Source organism: Salvia hispanica, chromosome 6 (genome assembly GCF_029641045.1).
Source record: "Salvia hispanica isolate PSC_SH4W2 chromosome 6, Shi_PSC_v1, whole genome shotgun sequence".
Taxonomy (NCBI): Eukaryota; Viridiplantae; Streptophyta; class Magnoliopsida; order Lamiales; family Lamiaceae; genus Salvia; species Salvia hispanica.
Window position 1 is genome coordinate 3337720 of NC_142697.1, and position 19829 is coordinate 3357548.

At 34.4% G+C, this 19829-nt stretch overlaps 4 pseudogenes; all 4 read left to right on the top strand.

The window, feature by feature from the left end:
- The first annotated feature begins 725 nt into the window (after positions 1-725).
- On the top strand, positions 726-2481 carry LOC125206108 (wall-associated receptor kinase-like 1 pseudogene; annotated as a pseudogene).
- A 5608-nt stretch (positions 2482-8089) lies between these two features.
- On the top strand, positions 8090-9446 carry LOC148923056 (GDSL esterase/lipase At5g03980-like; annotated as a pseudogene).
- A 699-nt stretch (positions 9447-10145) lies between these two features.
- On the top strand, positions 10146-11561 carry LOC148923057 (mitogen-activated protein kinase kinase kinase 20-like; annotated as a pseudogene).
- Positions 11562-17900: 6339 nt separating this feature from the next.
- Positions 17901-19450, top strand: LOC125206111 (acetylajmalan esterase 2-like; annotated as a pseudogene).
- Positions 19451-19829: the final 379 nt, after the last annotated feature.

A 19829-nucleotide genomic window follows, 5' to 3' on the forward strand; every position in this document is an offset into this window, starting at 1 on the left:
AGAGGCACTTAAACACCCTTTATGGAGAGCCGCTATGGATGAGGAGATGCGAGCTCTCTTGAGTCGTAGTACTTCATACTGCTACTAAGATGATTGGAGTCAAGAATCTACTTGGAGAATTGGGGTTCAGTTTCGATGAACCTTTACCGATGCATTCTGATAACCAAGCTGCAATCTATATTGCGAATAATCCGGTTTTTCATGAGAGGACTAAACATATTGAACATATTTCAAAAATTACTGACCAATAGTTACACGAATACTTAGCACATAGCAACTTTTCATTAAAACATATAAGACGCTTTTCACAGGAAACAAATGTGTTGCGTTGACCTAAATTTTCACGTGAAAAGAAAAAATGGTATAATTGTGCCTATATGTAATTCAGTAATTGTTCCTTTACTCTGAGTTTATCAAACAGATGGTCCAATAGAAATACGCCATTAAAGGATATTAGTCAGACCATGCAGAAGAGAATAATAAAGACAACATCTTAGCTAATTTATTCGTTTCATTTCCTTTAGCACAGAGGGTCCAAAGTGTTGGGATATTTGTATGCTTTTCTTCTTTCTTGAAACTTTGTTTTTGGCTCTTCTTAATTTGATTTCGAAGTGACCTTCACATTATTAAAAACAACATGAATATATATCAAATCAATCACACTTATTTCGACTATAATTGTATTAACACTATGATTGTATATTCACCATTCTTTCTAGCAATCAATGAAGATAACCTTTGTAGTTCTGGTCTTCTCCATCCTACACATTGCCATAACCCCAACACTTGCAAGTTCCATGTCGAAGCCCGGTTGTCCAAAAAAATGTTGAAATGTCACCATTCCCTATCCCTTTGGAATTGGTTCCAAGTGCAGTGCAAACTCCTCAGTTATTTGCAAAAATTCAACACGGAACTCCTCGAGGACGTTGCCATACTTGAGCATCATAAACTTGGAAGTAGTGAATGTTTCTATCTACGGTTTGGTTATAGTGAATCTGCCCGTGTCGCCTATAAACTTCTCTGAAGGAAGGCAAACAAGAGAATCTCTACCAATATCACTCACAGGAAGTCAGTTCACACTCTCAGCACACTACAACACGTTAGTCGTACTAGGCTGCAAGACTGCAGTGTGGTTTCACAGTAACGGAACACGAGTTGGAGGATGCTTGGCTATGTGTGATGATGCTAATGCTACAGACGGCATAAATTGCTGCAGAACATCAATTCCAAGACGAGTCCAAGAGTTTGAGTTTACTTACCAAAGTATTCAAGCCAGCAATAGCAGTTTCTGTGGGTATGCTTTTCCTGTTGAAAAGAAATGGTAGCATGATAAGGATTACAAAAGGTATAAAGGGCTTGTGAATGATCTCTCGAATCCATTTGATCGCGAGTTTGGATTTTTGCCGTTGGATTTAAGATAAATGGAGGCATTTTGTTGGAGCAACAGTTGGCTGCTATTGAGAAAGGCATTGAGAAAACCAGACTGTTTAGTTCTGTTGAATTGGCCAAAGCTACTGATGGTTATAATGAGAATCAAGTACTTGGCCGTGGTGGTGAAGGCGTTGTGTGTAAAGGGATGTTGGAAGATGGAAGAATCGTGGCAGTGAAGAAGTCGGAGAGGGTGAACCAAGGTGACGTGGTAGACTTCCTTAACGAGGTTGTGATTGTATCACAGATAAACCATAGGAATGTGGTCAAGCTGTTGGGGTGTTGTCTGGAAACTGAAGTTCCTCGTCTTGTGTACGAGTTCATCCCCAACGGCACTCTTTTCTCTCACATCCATCATCCACATGAAGATTTCCCCTTATTATGGGAAATGAGGGTCAGAATTGCCAAGCAAGTGGCCGGAGCACTTGCCTACTTGCATCTGCTGCATCTGCTGCATCTGTTCCTATCTATCACCGTGATATCAAGTCAACCAACATACTCTTGGATGAGAAATACAGAGAAAAAATATCAGATTTTGGGACGTCAAGATCAATTTCTCTTGATCAAACTCACGTGACTACCCGAGTGGTAGGCACGTTTGGGTACTTGGATCCGGAGTACTTCCAGTCGAGCCATTTCACTGAAAAGAGCGATGTTTACAGTTTTGGTGTGGTGCCGGTTGAGCTTCTAACTGGAGAGAAGGCAATATCGGTTGTTAGAGGTGAAGAAGGAAGGGGTCAGGCCATGCATTTCCTGCATTCCATGAAGCAGGATCAGTTATTCGACATTGTTGATGCAAGGGTGCTCAAAGAGGGCAAAAAGGAGGAGATCGAGGCGATGGCTGAAATCGCTAAAAGATGTCTTCATTTGAATGGGAAAGGCAGGCCAACAATGAAGGAAGTTGCACACCACTTGGAAGGAATTAAAGTAGAGATTCCTGAAAACCAGATACAAAGCAGTGGCTGTGAATGTGATCCAGTTGAAGATGTTGACTCTGATGGCATCTCTTCCATCTCAGAAATCATTGAATTTTCATCGTCTGATGAGTCGTGAAGAATATTACTGTGGCATGTTGAAGTAGTAATTTATTCCGGAGCAAGCAACCTATGATTTTCTTTATCTTCAGCTATTCGGATTCTGTGTGTATGTGTGTGTTTAGTACACAATTAAACTTATTTGTGTAACATAATACAGTATGTGCAATATTAATCATTAAAGACGATTATTAATTGCCTGGAAATTTCTAAGGAAGTGATTTCCAAAGCTTGTGTTGATTACTAAGTTACTGTTAGTGTTTCTACAACAATCTTAATGTGGTAAACAATCAAAAATCTAATTATAGATGCACCAAAAAGTAGATAGTTAGCAGCTAGAGTTCTTGAACTCTACTTCGTAAAACTAGCAAAAAAAAGTACTGATAATCTTCATATTCCTTATGTGCATGGCTATTCTTGATCCGAGGAAATCCAACTCTAGTTTTGCATAGTAAAATTGATGGTATAAAATGTGTGAAGTGACATAAATAACACTCAATACAAGATGCATAAGCAAGAGCCAGAAATTTGTACTATGTGTTTGCCTAGTGGTTTATATCCGAGGCTAAAAGATCGTAGGTTATTATTATTGCTTATTATTGCCTAGTGGCAAAACAGGGATACAATGAAACCAAAGCGTTGATTTGAATTCTTTATTTGGTACATCTCCGTTGTTGCTTATTATTGCTTGTTAACAGGGTATGGGCATGGTCACATACAATCTCTGACCTCAATCAACATTCATCCTATCGCAAGTGAGTTCAAAACTGCAAGTAAAAGGTATGTTCTTCTTCATATGTGTTATATACAAAATCATCTAATTATTGATTGCTTTACTGATGATGTGTGGAACTTATATTAGGATCAATTTGAATGGAAAGCTTGTAAAGGTGATAGCCATGGATTATACAACAAAGGAATGGTATTGCTAGATCTACAATCACTTGAAGAAGATGACCTCCGCATTTCCACGTTAACGAATGTGTGTTCCTAGCTGAGCATTTCCTTTCCTTCTTCAATTTGTGATCATAGCAGCTTTGTTGTTGTCTATTTAAATAGTCTTTTGTAGAGAAGAACTCGTGTTCTTTATTGTTTTTGTGATGTGTGTTATTTCCCAACAATAACTGCAGTTAAAACTTGTTGAGATATGAACTTTGCTAAAAACTGGAGTTTTGGTTGAACACCAATGATTTTCATTGGAACTCTGCAGGTTAAAAAAAAGAATGAGGTTTCCCTTTATTACTCTCTCTCTGGCTATGCCTCACCGTAGCTGGTGGATCTTTGTCGAAGACTAGTTGCCCAGAAAAGTGTGGGAATGTAACCATTCCATATCCATTTGGGGTTGGCTCTAAATGCAGTGCAAAATGTGTTATTGATTCTTCCGAATGCATAGAATCCGCCTACACAATTATCTGCCAAAATTCATCCTAGGTCTTAATATCATCAACCTCCGAATGCAAGCACTTGTTTTAAAGGTTTAGGTAAGTAAGCGTCTTGAACTTGTTAAAACCTCGCAGGAATCTTTCCAATTCCAGACAGTTTGTTGTTGTTCGAAAAGTCCATGGCTATTGATACAATGCTACTCGTATCAGTTGATGAGGCGAGGGATTCGCCGAGTTTGGGAGGGTCTCTTAACTTGCAGAAGAAGAAAATAACTCATAAAAGATAAATGGCAAATAAAATATAAACTAAATTGATATTTCTTGAGTGATTAATGATATGGAATACTCCACACATATTTATAGTATGTGGGTTACAATAATATTCTATGGAAATAGAGTAAATCGAATCTACTACTCCCTCTATCACACTATAGGAATCTCGGTCGAAATATTACATAAATGGTAATAGGTCTCACATTCCACTAACTTTTTTTCCACTTATATTTTATTATAAAACTAATACTCTGTATGTCTTATCTCAAGTGATTGACTGCTTTTCGGCACGTGTTTGAGGAAAAATGATAATAAATAGTTAAAGTGTAGAGAAAGTAAAGTAAGTAAGAGAATAATATAGATACGACTCGCTTCTATATTATTATCTCTCTTACTGTACTTTCTCTTCACTTTAACTACTTATTATCATCTTCGCAAAGCAACAGCCAAAATGAAATCAATCACTTGAGATGGGACGAAGAGGGAGTATATAAAAGCAGGTCTCACATTCCACTATCTTTTTTCACAAAGTTTCCTTTATATTTCTTAAAACTCATGCTGAACTCAAATGGAACTTCTAAAGTGGGACGGAGGAAGTAATATCTAAGCAAATACATGAAAGATATGGTAAATCAATAACTAACCAAATAGTAGAGATTTGGGAGATATGCTCTTATCAGCTATCTAGTTGGATACTAAAAGGTCTTGAAGAAACTTTGCCACCCAGACTAGATATCCGCCACAAGGTAGTAGCCTATTTCATATCGACCTCATTGGTCGCGAACCTTACATTGGACACCCGACCATCCAACACGTCTTTAAAGACGCCTGAGTCGTTTAGGGCATTGATGTCATTGTTTGACCAAGTCACACCAAAGAACACATGTCAAATCCATAATTGTTAGTCACGACTGCTCCTAAGATGCAGAGTTGTTGGTATATGACTATATTATGCACAATTTTCTCACTTCCAACGGAGAAGCTATGTCGTGCCTCCTGCATATTCAAACAACTATTGTTAGTCTTAGATTTTCGACGACATCGTGAGGTATTCCTCGTTGGATGTGTCTCGAATGCCTTTGCATAATCGTTTTCAATTATTTTCACCTCGTGCTTTTAGCTACATGCAAGTACACATAGAATATAGTCTAACTTTTTCCTGTTGCGAGTTGTCAGAAGGTTGTCGTATGTTTTTGAAGCATGTCCCACTAATAATTGGGTCACGTTCTACTAATACATTTTATGCACATTTTTTTATAAAATAAATATGTAAAAAGTGGTATATGTATTTCATTAAACGAATATACCTACTTTCCAATTCGAGCTGAATCAAAGTAGGATAGATATTCGGGGACAAATACAGTGGTGGGGCGATGGAGGCCGATGGGGAAGGCCCCTCCATTGGCCCTCCATTGTGAGTGCTCTTACACGGCCAGGTTGTTACCCCACACATCCTCCCTCGGTGTGCGTGGGTGTGATTTTTCAGATTTATTATTTTTCATTTTTTAAAATAATGCATGCATTCATTATAACGCACAATATGAAAACTAAAGACGATGAACAACCACCCTTAATTGGTTCACCAAAATTATTCCCAGTTTGTCAAGATCCGTGACTGCAACTAACCCCGCACCATGGCACACGGACACCATTCCGTGAATACCTGCGCCGCCAAGAGTTGTCTCGCAATTCCGCCAACGCAAACCACAACATACTCCAACACAATCTAGTCAAATACATTTGTGCAACTTTGGTTTAAATATAAAATATATAGTTAAAAGTAAAATTGAGGGGGGACCAGAGGCCCCCTGGCCCCAACGTGGCTTCGCCGCTATACATACATATATGTATTTTGGTCCCTTATTTGACATAAACTTGAAGAATAAATTTATTATATTATTACATATTCCCTCCGTCCCCAAAGAATATGCACTTTGGTTTCGATATCAGTTTTAATATAAAATTAGTAAAGTAAGAGAGAGATAGAGAGAAAAAATAATTAAATTATTGTTAGTGGAGAAAGGGTCTCACCTCATTAGAGAAAAGAGTTTTCAAAATTGAAAAGTGTATATTCTTGTGTGACGGACCAAAAAGAAAAGAGTACATATTCTTGTGGGATGGAGGGAGTATTTATTTATAACTTCTATTCTTATGAGAAAACATTTTTAATTATCAAATGTGTAATCTTAAAATATGTTGGCATTATCAAACCTTAACTAAAAAAATATCATGTTTTAGACTGCTAAACAACAACATAATATTATACTGGAGTAAACAATTCATGATTTGTTGAGTTATGATTTATATAAAGTTATATTTGTGAAAAAATCTTGATCGGTTACAAAATCAGAACAAATCAATAGTTTGGTAATTTACAGGTGAAATCTAAAGCTGGTATGTAAAACCATAAAAAGACAGTAAAACCCTATTCCCTTATTATTATTAGATAATTAACATTTTAAAATTATCAAATGTGTAATAACAAAATATAATGTTTGTGTTTTTCTGTAGTTTCTCACTTCTCCATACCGAGCCGGTTAGTACGTTAACGTAAGCAAAGAGGGAACAAGAACAACAATTAGTTAAACAGATCAATTTGAAGCAATTATCAATTAGAAATGTAATACTATCAAAAGATTATCGTTATTGAGTCTTAAACGTTGCTCCTTTTTTACATGTCAAAATATTCACAAGAAGATAATGGGACTTAAAAACCCTAACCCTAACTAAAAAGAAATCGTATTTTTTCTTCAAAAATTGCATTAAGTTTCACCAAGGGCACAAGGAATGCAAGGAGGAGTTTTGGAATCTTGTGGCGGCGTGATTTGTTGCAAGCAATGGTCATGAAATATATGGCCGCACGGAAGAACAGCTACAGCCAGCAGATTTGGGCGCTCGTACATCGTTCCTCCTCCTGCCGGGTATACAACATCCAGTTTGCACAAGAAACACTTGTTCCCGCTTGGTTCTAAAACTGAATTTTCTTCAAAATCTACATGAACAAGATCAAAACAAACATATGATATGTTAACTAAAGCTTATTTAATGCAAACAGGAGGCCAAAAAATCATACCTTTCCATTTTACATGATGAGGCTTAGGCTGCCTTTGTTGAGAGGTTTTCTCATCTGAATCGCCCATGCTGTTATTCTTTCGGCCGCTTTGTTCTCTTTGGTATTTATACTATTGGTTTAATTGTTTGATTTGTTGTTAGAAATATAATCTACTAGTTTATTAGAGATATGCTTTAACTAGTATTTAAATATAGTTCAATTCGAGTCCTGTTTGATGGAGTACCAAATACATGTTTATTCTAATTAAATTCAATCATGACAAAAAAAAAATAGATTTAGTAACATTCTAACAAGTAATTAACCTTGTAAGACAAGGAAAATATTAAAATTAAATAAAAATAATACTAATATGATTATTTTCCTATTTACATGTACTCCTTTAGACGTACATGTTTCTTGATCCCTTGTAATACACATAAAAATAATATTAATATACACGATTAATTATCTTCAACATAAAATTAGTATATACTTAGTAGTATAATTTAAAAAATCCAAGCATATCAATTGCTAATCCTTTCGGCCTTCGAATTCGATAAGCCTCTTATAAATATTGGTGTTTGTCTTTTTCTTATGATAACTTGGAATTCGATAAGCCTCTTATATACATTAGTGTTTGTCTTTTTCTTGTGATAATCTACTTTAGGTTTTTGTCAATGGCATTTAAAGCTATATTCAGTGTTTTGATTGTTTTTGGTTTACTTTTTCCTGTTGGTGCTGTTCGTAATGTTTTTGGGTATTGTCACTTCAATGAAATTTATCAACTGGGTGATTCAATGAGTGATGCTGGAAATTTAGTTAGAGAGTTCCCTGTCGGGGCCTCCATAAACTTCGCGCGACCGCCGTACGGCCAAACGTTCTTTGAGGAAGCTACAGGGCGTTGCTCCAATGGCCTTTTAATGATCGATTATATTGGTAAGATTAATATTAATTTGTTTTGGTTAATTATTATAGTTGCTTTTAATTTAGTTACAATCACAATTGTGAATATATGATGAACATCAATGGCTGCTGGGCTTCCTTTGCTTCCACCGTACAAACACATGGGGACTTGGTTCGGGAACAGAGTCAACTTTGCCGTGGCTGGTTCGACCGCATTGACGTCTGAGGCGTTGGCTGCTCAAAACGTAACGAATCTGGTGACAAATAGTTCTCTTGGCGTTCAATTGGATTGGATGGACTCCTACTTCAATTCCACCAACTTTGATGAGATAGGTAAACAATATATATCCTTTGTTTTACTATCTACTCTATATATATGTAGTAGAATAATTAATATGGAGTATTTGGTTTGGTGAGTATATATAGATCGTTTCAAGAAACTCCGAAGTGCTCTGTATATAGTGGGAGAAACCGGTGGGAATGATTACAAAAGGGAAACAAACGAAGGAATTGATAAGCATGGTTCCTCAAGTGGTTGAAGCCGTGATTAATGGAACTAAGGTGAGTTGACATATTGATATTGATATGCATCAATTGGAGAAACTTGTCATTTTTCTAAAATATCAAATTAATATACTATCACTTTTCTACCTTTACAATTCCTGATTAATTCATATCCAAAATATTGCATTCTTCTACATTTATGGTGGTAAGTTTGCTAGATGATTCATTGAAGATATATTGATAAAACGAATAAAAAAAATACAAAGAAATTTAATCAAAATTTTAATCAATTGCAAAAAAGAGAAAAGTTATGATTTAATTTGCTATTTAATTAGTTATGAGATTGAAAGTTATGATTATGATTACTTTTGCAGAGAGCCATAGAGATGGGGGCAGTAAGATTGGTTGTTCCCGGAAACTTTCCGATCGGTTGCCTTCCGATATACAAAACAGCATTCCAAGGCGCACCCTTTAACGAACAAAATTGCGTGACGGAGCTGAATGAATTTGCAGAGTACCACAACAAGCTTCTGCAAGAAGCCATCCTCAAACTCAAACAAGAGAATCCCAATATTGTCATAGTCTACGGCGACTATTACAATGCTTACCAAGATCTTCTCCGCAAGGGAAAAGAGAGAGGATATGAGGTCGAGAAGGCTTGTTGTGGAATAGGAGGGACATACAACTTCGATTTGAGAAGAATGTGTGGAGGAACTAATGTTAGCGTGTGTGAAGATGTTGATCGACATCTGAGTTGGGACGGCATCCACATGACTCAGCAAAGCTACAAACACATGGCTGCATGGTTGATACCACGCTTCTTTGCTCAACTCGCCTGCTTCTGACATTTATCATTTTCTTTTTAATTTCTTGTTTTTTTACCATTCATTTTATTTTTCGATTCCAAATTTTTGTGCTACTTAATTAAATTTATTACATTTTTTTTTTGGATATATTTTGTGCATTACTCCTTTTTTTTTTCACAATCCTCTACTATTTACTTTCTACATGCTCCAAAACAATTATAACTAAATAAAGAAATATATTCAAAACTACTATTATGTATTGGTGTTCTATAGACTCCTATATTAAATCTAAGTGATATATTTAGGATAATGACACACTGAAAAATATTAGGGATCTTAGATTGATAGTATTATACTAGTCCTATGTCAGCTACTTACTATATTAAGTCTAATTAAGAGCCAATGTTAAATTTAAGTTAATTTTTATGATTTAAACTTAGTGATGTAATATTTCAATTTTAAAATTTATGAGACAAACCAGATCATACTTCACGATTTAAAATTAATTAAAATTTTATTACTTAAAATTCAATTACATAAAATCATAACTACAATATATTTTGAATTCCATTATACCTTATTTGATCTCTTTAGTAGTGGGCTAATATAAGTTTGAATGTATAATTTGGAGGAAAGAAGAGGTTTGACTTAAAAAAGAATATGTGACGTACGAATAGAGATGACAGTTATTCCCGTTAATGTTTTTCCTTTTACCAAAACGCAAAGCAACGCCGCTCTTTCTTTTATTCTTCACAATTTGGTTTAAGAAGAAAAGAAAACCCTTTTTCTTCTTTAATTGCAAACCCTGAACTATATATATAATCCATCGCCAATCTTCATCACAATCACTTTCCCTTTTCCTTGAATACCATTGCTTCTTTCTTCAAGTTTGTTGGCAATGTTAGGAGAGGAAGAGGCATTGAATTCATACGGAGATGGAATTGCATGGGTTAGGTCATCGATGATCGGAAGAGGGAGTTTTGGGCGTGTTTATCTTGCAACTCTGCGAAACCCCTCTTCCAAATGGAGCTCTCTGCCGCCGGTGATGGCCGTCAAATCTGCGGAGGTTTCCTCCTCTGCTTCGCTTCAGAAGGAGAGGGAAGTTTACTCCAATCTGCGGAGGAATCCTTACATAATTCAGTGCTACGGCGATGAGATTACAATCGGCAGCAGCGGCACCATGGCCTTCAATTTGATGCTCGAGTACGGCTCCGGTGGAACCTTAGCCCGCAGGATTAAGGAGTCCGGCGGGAATGGATTGGGTGAATTGGAGGCGAAGCTTCACACGAGGTCTATTCTGAGAGGATTGAGACACATTCACGAGCTTGGATTTGTGCATTGCGATTTGAAGCCTCATAACATTCTGCTCCTTCCAATCAGGGGCAAGGGTTTAGGAATTAGGGCCAAAATTGGGGATTTAGGGCTGGCGAGGAAGGTTAGCATTAGCAAGAAGAGGAAATTGGGGGTTTGTTGTTGGGAAGGAACTCCGATGTATTTGTCTCCTGAGGCGGTCATAGATCACGTGCAGGAGGCTCCGTCTGATGTCTGGGCGGTTGGCTGTATCGTGCACGAGATGCTGACCGGAAATCACCATTGAAGGGAAAGGAGGAAGAGCTTGAGATTCTGAGAAAGATAGGAGAAGGGCATGAGGTGATTGAAATTGGCAATGGAGTATCAAAGGAGGCTAGGGCATTTCTCAAGGGCTGCTTTGTTAGGAATTCTAACTTCAGATTCACTTGTGAAATGCTGCTGCTTCATCCCTTCCTTCAAGGTTTGGAAGATGATGACGTTGATGATGCCGGAGTTGATGTTGATCAATATGTCGTCCCTTTCGATCCGATTGAATCCTTTGCTCTGGTTTATGATGATGATGATGATGATGATGATGATGAGTATACTACCGACTCATCAACAGAGGAATGGAGCCATGGATCTGAGACAAACAGTGGTGATGCCAAATTCATATCTCAACAAAATGTACCTGTGGAAGGTTTTTGAGTTAGATTTGTAGTAAATGATCATAGAGTTTACTTTCCTTAACTGTATATGTTCAATTTATAGTCCACATAATTTGATTCATATGTAGTACATAATTTACAAAGGAGAGAACCAAAACAATTTTGTTGGATAATGTAAACAGAGATTCACCATTTATGTTATCATTTTTTTCCTGGAAGAAGCTCAGTTTGTTAGTCTTGTTACAGTTAATGATACACTATTAGTTGAGAATGCGGCAGTGGTGAAGTTAGCTTTTGAGGCTATCCAAGCCGTCCGTACAATTGACTCGCTCATGCAGACGAGCCCCAACTCTCCGATGGGGACATCCCACATCCGCATCACTGGAGGTGACTGATCCCTCAACGCCCGAAGCAGATCATGGTCCCCCACGCTCTCCATCAACACAATGTAGCGACTCTTGACAATCCGTGCAGTCTCTGTTAAGCTTCCCACATACATCTCATTCGTCTTCATCATCTCCAGGTAACTCCAGCAGCAACAACTTTGCAAGCATATTAACCAAACACTTGGTGATTTAAAAGGAGTGAAGATTTTCTTTTGGATAAAGTTGATAACCATCTTCAAATAATTGTGTTGAGTAGGATTAGTCTCCACCGATCTCGACACATTATTCACAGCAAGCATGATATATTAGTAACCATAAGAACTAGGAAAAGGTCACATGAAGTCAATGCCCCACACATCAAATGATTCTACATTGATAATTTTAGTCCTAAGCATTTCTTTCTTCTTGTAAATATATCCAATTCATAGATATTCATTGCAATGGAGAACAGAGTCTTGGCAGTCACTATCGATGGTTGGTCAAATTTTAATGATTTTCATGGTCTTCTATCTTGCTCCACGACATGCACATCCCCAACACAAGGTATCCCGTCAACCGCAGCAAGCCTGAGCAATCCACCCTCGCAGACCGAGCCCAACAACGCACAATCCTTGGCCCAAACAAGGCCTAGGCATGCGATCTCAAGCCCAATCCCGGTGGAACGATTTTGGTCACAAAATAAAAACATATCCAAATCAAATCTTGCTCTATCGGAAGAATTGATATGAATGTGCAATCCTAGCACCGCTGGACACTGATTAATACTGCCCAATATATCTGAATTCATGGGTTACGGAAACCTCGCACCTATTGATAAGTTAAAGTAGTGCATAGCCAGTATCTTAAATTCAATGTTAAATACATTAATTAAGATACAATAACTACTGAGACCTTGTTTTCCATTATATAACAAGAAAGACTTATCTCAATCTTAGCTCCGTTCATTGATATGCCATATTAGTATTAATTTATTAAAGGTGAGAAAACTTGCAGACGGACACTGCAACTTTCCACAATAAGTAGCTAAAGCCTATTCAGGTTGTGAAGTTCAACTTCTCTTCTACAAAGAACTGTGTTGTGAACATTGTCCACAACTAGTCTACTATGCAAAATAATTAACATAATTGTTTTTCATGTATTTAAATGCATATCAAACATCTTTTAAATGCATAAGCAAATGACAATGTGATAAGATTATTTCTTCTTGCCTTGGGTAAAAGTGAATTGTAGAGTTTACTGTATAAAAACATTTCTAATCGGGCCAACTGCTCGAAACATGATTTTCAGCATACCATCCCTAACACATTATTATTCTTTCCTTTCTACTACGGTTGAGTCGTATTCCTTTTTGGACCGTCCCGTTATAGTTGAGTCATTTCCTTTTTTTTGGCAACAAACAACAAAAGAAATTATTTGAATTGTGGATCGACCCTTTGAAAGCAGTGGCCAATAACGATTCATACAAGCTAAATCTTCTAATCGATAATTAGGCCAAAGAAAGAGCTTTAATTTCATTAATTTATTTTTATCTCTATCAAGATGGTTATTTTCATGTGAAACTTGGCTGCTGTTTGTTACGTTCGTTTCATTCCAAAATACTATATTTCTATCTATATAATTTATATTCTTTGAATTGAAACAAATTAGAATTCTCACTTTTCTACGACGTTTAAACGATAAAACATTTTCCGGAACAAGTAAATTAAAATGCTTTGCGTATCCAAGATTTTTTTATTTGGGGGTACGGAAAATAGTTCTCAGAGTTTAAAAATCCAAACAATTATTTTTGTTCTCTTAATTACATATGTCTTATATAGACATAAATTATATAATTTGGAAATAAATTAATTTTTTTTTACATGAAATATTTGAGTAAATTTTTAAATATTTTTTAATAGACAGTTTTTAGAATAAAACCTTGTGGATATAAATACTTTAAGCAAAATGTCAATTATTTTTTAAAAACTATACATATTTTTATGAGTTGTAAACGTTTTATATAGATTTGCACATAATTCCTGCAAAATAGATAAAATAGGTTTAAAGTAATTTTTTTTATTATTTGAGAATTTGATCAAGAAGTATATAAATTTACTTTTTTCAATTGTTTTAACAAATAAATAAGATAATACATCTATTCTTTCAATTGTTTGAATAAAAGTAAACTACACAAGTAAATTCATTATTCTAATAGAAAAGAAGTAAAAGGCTACAAAACTTTTAATTCTCTGAATAAAATAAAACATGAAATAAGTAAACAAATTGGATTAACAAAACTAAAACAAAAAATAATTGAAATAAGTAATACTATATGATATACGGTAGAGCTTTTATATGTAAGAATAAAACTAAACAAGAAAGGTAAAGAAAACATGAAATAAGTAAACAAATTGGATTAACGAAACTAAAACAACAAATAATTGAAATAAGTAATACTATATGATATACTGTGGAACTTTTAAATGTAAGAATAAAACAAGAATAAAACTGAACAAGAAAGGTAAAGAAATCAAAATATGCACTAAGTTTCGAACTCAGAACCTCAGCAATGAAAGCTGATAGCAGAACCACTAGACCACAAAAGCCATATTGCAAATTCATCACAATACTATTAGTATTTTAGTTTCTCTGGTTCTAAACTGGATACGGCACTGTTTGATAGTAGACTAGTTGTGGACAATGGTAATATCATCATTATTTTATCATATGATCATTTTCGTGAATGTCTTTTTATCATATGATCATTTTCGTGAATGTCTTTTTATATCAACATAGTGTATTTCAAATATCAACAATATGACATAAGAATATCAACACTAGTACAAAAAAATATCAACACATATTGATTGAGATTTTTACATGGTTTTATTGAGATTTTTTTGTGTATATGTTGATAAAAATCTGGTTATCAACATTTACGAAAACTAAAATAAAAAAATATCAAATTTCATCATCCGAACGTCGTCGGAACATATGCAATTGAAATCTCGTTGGAATCCTTATAAAATTATCTTTAATTTTATATATTTTTTGCGAAAAAATAATTTAAATCGAGAGAGTTACGTAAATTCAAAGTTTAAAGATGATTTTAATGAGAGAGAATTGACATTAATACCTTTTAATTTTATTTATTAATTTTCTTAATTAAAAATATAATGCATGTGGCATTATTTCAACCACTGGATCTTCTAATCTAATGGCTAAGATTTAGTCTTAGTTTGGGATTGCTAATTAGTTAGCCATTGATCACTCCTCTATATTTTAGTCTCTTATTTGACATAAATTTGAAGAATAAATTTTTATTATATGATTACATATTTTATTATTCCTACTATTCTTATTAAAAATATAATGCATGTGGCATTATTTCAACCACTGGATCTTCTAATCTAATGGCTAAGATTTAGTCTTAGTTTGGGATTACTAATTAGTTAGCAATTCATCACTCCTCTATATTTTAGTCTCTTATTTGACATAAATTTGAAGAATAAATTTTTATTATATGATTACATATTTTATTATTCCTACTATTCTTATTAGAAAACATTTTTAATTATTAAATGTGCAATCTAAAATATGTTGGCATTATTAAACGTTAACTAAAACGACGTCATGTTTTAGGCTGCGAAACAATATAATACTCATACAAGTGTAAATAATTTCTTTTTTTGATGGCTGCGAAACAATATAAGACTCATACCAGAGTAAATAATTTCTTTTGTTGAGTTATGATTTATATTAATGTAAGCTAAGGAGGGAATAACAATTATTCAATGAACAGAAAGTGAAGTCAAACAGATCAAAATTTGATCTTCGAATCAATTATCAAATAGAAATCTAATACTATCAAAAGATAATCGTATAGACTCTTAAACTTTCTCTTTTTTTCACGAGTATCAAAATATTCACAAGGATATAATGGGGCTTAAAAAACCTTAAAACTTATGGAAATCCAACATTTATGGAAAAAAATAAAACTTATTAAAGGAAATAAAAGGAAAAAGAATTACTACCTCCGTCTCTCAAATATTATCCCACTTTGATCTGACATGGGTTTTAAGAATTTGAATTTTGCCTCCAAATAAAATTGCATCAAGTTTCACCAAGGGCACAAGGAATGCAAGGATGAGTTTTGGAGTCTTTATTATAGATTGCTTGAGATTTGACAATAATATAGTTATTTAGTTTTTTAGTTAGTGCGGTATTTCTTCTAGTTTGCTGCTTTGGTTATTTAGTTTCTTATTCTTTATTAATTTTATATATGTACAGTATGTTGCTTGATTTTGTTTCTTCTTCTTTGTATTATGTGTCTATTTATTTTGTTGTTATTATATATGTATATATATAAGATATTCATAATTTAATAAAACATTAATATAAGATCTTCATAATTAATAAAACAAAAGAAAAATGATCGACCGAATCAATGTAAACGTCGCACTCCCTAAATCAAAAATCATGGATCCGCCACTGCTTGCGGCGGCGTGATTTGTTGCAAGCAATGGTCATGAAATATATGGCCGCATGGAAGAACAACAACAGCCGGCATATTTGGGCGCTCGTACATCGTTCCTCCTGCAGGCGTGTATACAACATCCAGTTTGCACAAGAAACACTTGTTCCCGCTTGGTTGTAAAACTGAATCAAAACCTACATGAACAAGATCAAAACATATGTGAATAAGATGTTAATTAAAACTTATTTATCATTTATTGAAATTATACCTTTCCATTTTATATGATGAGGCTTAGGTGGAATAGGCTGCCTTTGTTGAGAGATTTTCTCATAAGGATCTTCCATATATTCTGTTTTTCTTTCGATTGCTTTGTTCTCCCCGGTATTTTTATCATTGGTTTAGTTGTTTGATTTGTTGTTAGAAATATAATCTACCAGTTTATTAGAGATATGCTTTAACTAGTATTTAAATTAGTGTCAAAATAGAATTATAGTTCAATTCGAGTCCTATTTGACGGTTTGACGGAGTACCAAATATGTTTATTCTAATTAAATTCATCCTTGACAAAAAAAATAGATTTAGTAGCATCTAACAAGTAATTAACCTTGTTTTAAAAGAAAATATTAAAATTAAATAAAAATAATACTAATATGTTTATTTTCCTATTTACATTACTTTTACATGTACTCCTTTATACATAATCCCTTGTAATACGCATAAAAATAATATTAATATACACGATTAATTATCTTCATAAAATTAGTATATACTTAGTAACGTAGGGATGTAATCAATTGCTAACTAATTACCAATCCCAAATTAAGACCAATTTTCAACCATTAGATTAGAAGATCTTGTGGTTAATATGATGCCAAGTGTAATATATTTTAAATTTAAATAATTATTAATTAAATTAAAAGGGTATTAATGTCAAATCCTATATATATAGTAATTATAACTAACTACTTTCTCTCTCCTCAAAATCATCTCAAATCTTTAAATTTACGTAACTCTCTCAATTTAAATTATTTTTTCGCAAAAAATATATCAAATTAAAGATAATTTAATAAGGATTCCAACGAGATCTCAATTGCATATGTTCCGATGATGTTCGGGTGATGAAATTTGATAAATTATATTTCAATTTTCGTACATGTTGATAAACAGTTATTTTCAACAAATGGAACAAAAAATCTCAATATATTGTAGGCAAAATCTCAATATTATGCATGTCCAATCTCAATAAAAATGTGTTGATATTCCAATGTCATATTGTTGATATTTGTAATACACAATGTTGATATAAAAAAACACTCACGAAAATTATCATATGATAACATAATGACGATATTACCCTTTTGTTGATATTTTGTCTACTATTTATTGAGATTTTGTGAGCTTTAATCTCATCCACTCATTTTAAAATCTAAGGGTGGAGATTTAGTCTTGATTTTGGATTAAGGTGCTAAAAGCATTAGAATAGGTTTAAAAAATCCAAGTATATCAATTGCTAATCCTTTCAAAAGTCGAATTGGATGAGCATCTTATATATACTAGCTATATTGGTCATTGGTGTTTGTCTTTTGTTGTGAGTTTAGAGCATCTTATATATACTAGCTACATTGGTGATTGGTGTTTGTCTTTTGTTGTGAGTTAAGATGCTACATTGGTGATTGGTGTTTGTCTTTTGTTGTGAGTTAAGATTTAGGTTTTTGTCGATGGCGTTTAAAACAATATTTATTGTTTTGGTTGTTTCTGGTTTGATTTTTTGTGTTGGCGCTGTTCCTAATGTTTTGGAGTATTGCAACTTCAATGAAATCTATCAACTTGGAGATTCGATGAGCGATGTAGGAAATTTGATCAAAGAGTACCCAATCGAGGCCTCCACAAACTTCGCGAAGCTGCCGTACGGTCAAACGTTCTTTGAGGAAGCTACAGGGCGTTGCTCCAATGGCCTTTTAATGATAGACTATATTGGTAAGATTAATATTAATTTGTTTTAGTTAATTACTATAGACGCTTTTAATTTAGTTACAATCACAATTGTGAATATATGATGAACAGCAATGTCCGCTGGGCTTCCTTTGCTCCCACCGTATAAACACAAGGGGACTTGGTTCGGGAATGGAGTCAACTTTGCCGTGGCTGGTTCGACCGCGTTGTCGTCTGAGGCGTTGGCTGCTCACAACGTAACGAATCCGGTGACAAATAGTTCTCTTAGCGTTCAATTGGATTGGATGGACTCCTACTTCAATTCCATCAGCCTTGATGAGATAGGTAAATCATATATACCTCTGTTTTACTATCTACTCTATATATATGTAGTAGAATAATTAATATGGAGTATTTGGTTTGGTGAGTATATATAGATCGTTTCAAGAAACTCCGAAGTGCTTTGTTCATGGTGGGAGAAACTGGTGGGAACGATTACAACTATGCCATCTTTCAAAGGAAACAAATGGAGGAATTGAAAAGCATGGTTCCTCAAAGTGGTTGAAGCCGTGATTAATGGAACTAAGGTGAGTTGATATATTGCCATGAATCACTTAGAGAAACTTGTCATTTTACAAACATATCAAATTAAATCATCACTTTTCTACCTTTTACAATTCCTGATTAATATTTCTTGTCCAAAAATTTACAATGTTCTAAATCACGATCGAAAATCATTGAAGATATATTGTAAAAAATACAAACAAATTTAATCAATATTTTAATCAATTAAAGTAGAAAAGTTACGCTTTAATTTGCTATTTAGTTATGGTATTGAAAGTTATGAATATGATTAATGTTGCAGAGAGCCGTAAAGATGGGTGCAAGAAGATTGGTTGTTCCCGGAAACTTTCCGATAGGTTGCCTTCCGATATACAAAACAGCATTCCAAGGCGCACCCCTTAACAACCAAAGTTGCGTGACAGAGTTGAATGAATTTGCGAAGTACCACAACGAGCTTCTGCAAGAAGCCATCCTCAAACTCAAACTAGAGAATCCCAATACTGTCGTAGTCTACGGCGACTATTACAATGCTTACCTAGATCTCCTCCAAACGGGAATAGATAGTGGATATGAGGTAGAGCGGGCCTGCTGCGGAATAGGAGGGAAATACAACTTTAATTTAGGAAGAATGTGCGGAGGAGCTAATGTTAGTGTATGTGAAGTTGTTGATCAACATATAAGTTGGGACGGCATCCACATGACTCAACAAAGCTACAAGCACATGGCCGCATGGTTGATACCGCGCTTCTTTACTCAACTCGCCTGCTTTTGATCATTTATCACTTTTTTTTTCAATTTTTATCGTTTTTACCATTTATTTTATTTTCCGATTCCCATTTTTTGTGCTATTTAATTAAATTTATTACAATTTGTTTTGGATATTTTTGTGCACTACTTCTTTTTTTCTCTCTCCTTTTCTATTTCCTTTGTGCATGCTTCCAAACAATTATAACTAAATAAAGAAATATATTCAAAACTATTATGGATTGATGTCGAGGGAATTCAAGGTCTATAGATTCCTATATTATACTGTGCATGAGATGCTCACCGGGAAATTGCCATTGAAGGGAAAGGAGGAAGAGCTAGAGATTCTGAGAAAGATAGGAGAAGGGCGTGAGGTGATTGAAATTGGAAATATTGGAGTATTAAAG